The sequence below is a fragment of the Manis pentadactyla genome, chromosome 10 (genome assembly GCF_030020395.1).
Source record: "Manis pentadactyla isolate mManPen7 chromosome 10, mManPen7.hap1, whole genome shotgun sequence".
In the NCBI taxonomy this organism is placed as follows: domain Eukaryota; kingdom Metazoa; phylum Chordata; class Mammalia; order Pholidota; family Manidae; genus Manis; species Manis pentadactyla.
The window spans coordinates 44,671,705-44,674,735 of NC_080028.1; the positions used below are offsets into that span (position 1 = coordinate 44,671,705).

Genomic DNA, 3,031 nt, shown 5'->3' on the forward strand with positions numbered 1-3,031 from the left:
AGTTATTTAAAGACAAGTGTTGCAAAACATGAAATATAATACAATTACGCCTTGGTAGTATTATACTGGTGCAGGGTGTGAGAATAATTTGTAATATATTCCTCTGATGGATTGGTAAATAATATTTTTGTACACCTATTTTCCAATTTATTAACAATTATGGATCTCCTACTCTACCCTGAGGAGTGAGGATACCATGATTGCTGTCCTAATCTCAGGTATATCTTTGTGGCATTTTTTAACTACTTTAAAATTGGCCCTGCACCTGTAGTGAAAATGAAACTCCAGATGGACATTTTCTATAAACCACATTCCGAACACCAAAGTTAAGTGGAGTCCAAGGAAATGAGGCACAGTGCGGTCACTTCTACATCAGATTATTGATGCTGCTGCAATGGTCAAAGCAGTAAAGGTTAAAAAATGTGCTCCTCTGGACTTGCTTGGCTACTTTTCCCTATACATCCTATTGAATATTATTTTTATTTCTATTCCTCAGATTCAGAGTTTGTGATTTTCTAACATACCTGAAGACAGTGATGAAAAATCATTCTGCAATAACATTCATCCTACTTGGATTAACAGATGACCCAAAACTACAGGTTTTTATATCAGGATTTCTTTTTCTCACCTACATTTTCACTGTTGCTGGAAATCTCACCATTATCCTCCTCACTTTGGTGGATTCAAATCTAACAACACCCATGTACTTTTTCCTTCGGAATTTCTCCATCTTAGAAATAGTACTTACAACTGTCTGTGTTCCTCGATTCCTGTATAGCCTGACAACTGGGGACAGAAGGGTTACCTTTAATGCTTGTGCTGTCCAATTATTTTTTATCATCCTCACTGGGGCAGCAGAATTTTTTCTCCTAACTGCCATGTCCTATGACCGCTACGTGGCCATCTGCAAGCCCCTGCACTACACCACCATCATGAGAGACAGGGTTTGCACCATTCTTGTCCTTTTGTGTTGGCTGATTGGGTTAATTGTCATACTCCCTCCGCTTAGCCTAGGAGTTCAGCTGGATTTCTGTAACTCCTATGTCGTTGACCATTTTGTCTGTGATGTATCTCCTGTTCTGAAGATTATGTGCTCAGACACTCAATTTATAGAGCAGCTCGTGGTAGTCATGGCTGTGCTGACCCTCATTTTCACATTAGTCTGAGTAGCTGTGTCCTACACATACATCATCAAGACTATTTTAAGACTCCCTTCAGCTCAGCAAAGAAAGAAGGCTTTCTCCACCTGTTCTTCCCACGTGATTGTAGTTTCCATCACCTATGGAAGTTGCATCTTCATGTATATGAAACCAGCAAAGGAATGTGTGGCCATGAATAAGGTGGTGTCATTGCTCAACACGTCAGTCATCCCTCTGATGAACCCTTTCATTTATACTCTGCGGAACAAGCAAGTTAAACAAGCCTTCAAGGACTCAATAAAAAAGATGGCATTTCTTTCACGGAATTAGGAAACTAAAAATAATTTAAAAATTAAAATAAATACATATATTTTGTCTTTTACTATGTTTTTTCACTCAAGTCAACAATACAGTACTGAAATTACGTTCTGATTAACCACTGAAGTTTCTTTTCTATTACTCTTAGACCCACAGACTTAAGTCAGCATTATGGCCTTAAAATCAAACAGACCTTCTTTTATGATGGTTCACTTTCAAAACTGAGCATGAATAAAGATTTTCAGAAAGCCCAAACTATACTCCATAGAGAAAGGAAGTAACAAAAATTTAGGTTGCATCTTTGTCCATTCATTTCTTTAAATTAGTGGCTTGTATAGGTCAAAAATTATTTATCTCAACATTCCTTCCTAGAGTAGCATCAACTCTCTCAAGAAGAGAGGGTAGATGGAATTTGTTTCTCATTTTTTGTAATGCAAACCACTATGCTGTAGACTAAGGTGTAACTATTGCATTACACTAAATTGTAGTTAGAGTGGAACTTGTTTTTTGGTGTTTTCATTTTCTTATTTTTGGCATTATAGTCCTTTACTTTTACCAGTTTCATTGAAATATAATTGACATATAGCAATGTAGAAGTCTTAGGTGTGCAACATAATTATTTGATATATGTGTATATTGTGAAATTTTCACTAAAATAAGTTTAGTTAACATCCCTTACTCAGAGTCACAATACTTTTCTTGTGATAAAAAAATTTTTTAATATTTGCTCCCTTTCTAACTTTCAAATAAACAATTGTGTTGGTAAATATAGTTAACATTCTGTGTACATTAAATCCGTGGAACTTATTTATAAGTGGAAATCTGTCTTTTGATTCTTTGCAATTGATATTTTTAGATTCCACTTATAAGTAATATGACATGATATTTGTCTTCCCTTCTGACTTATGTCAATTAGTATAATGCCATCGAGGTCCATTTATATTTTAAAAATTAGTAAAATTTCCTTCTTTTTTAAGGCTTAATCATACTTATGGTACTTTAATAAGTTTAACCCAATGCAATATTACTTATCAACTTATTCTGATTTCAAAATTTTTATGACCCATTCCCATAAATTTTATTCAGGTTTCTGTTGGTTAAATGAGCACTCTTGAAATTCTTTTGCTGTCTGTATTACTTCCTCCCACATCACACTCTGTACCTGACACCTGGGAGTCTGTTTGAACCTGAGTCTGGTTGTTGCACTACAAGCAATGAGATAAGGTAGGGGAGGGTCTTGAACAATTTCAGGACTTTTTTTCAAGAAAACTACCTCAAAGTAGATCACTGCACATTCTTCAGGCAGGAAGAGATCAACCTTTGAGACAAGATGTAAGTGTTTGCTTCTCTGGGGTTTCAGTGGAATCTATCCATTCATTGGGTTCTCTGTAAAATCCTCATGACTATAAATTGAATTTGCACTGAAATTAATTCATCCTCAAAATTAACCATAGGTTGGTTTACTAAAGTCCTGTAACTGCAGGAGATACAGGCTTCTTTTTGGGGAGTCATAGTTTTCTGACTTCTTTTGCATGCATACCTTGAGGTGGGAATTTAAAATCCTAAGATTATCA

The 3,031-nt window shown here is 35.5% G+C and overlaps 1 pseudogene; it reads left to right on the plus strand.

The window, feature by feature from the left end:
* The first annotated feature begins 701 nt into the window (after positions 1-701).
* Positions 702-1,631, plus strand: LOC118913904 (olfactory receptor 6C2-like; annotated as a pseudogene).
* The last annotated feature ends 1,400 nt before the right edge of the window (positions 1,632-3,031 follow it).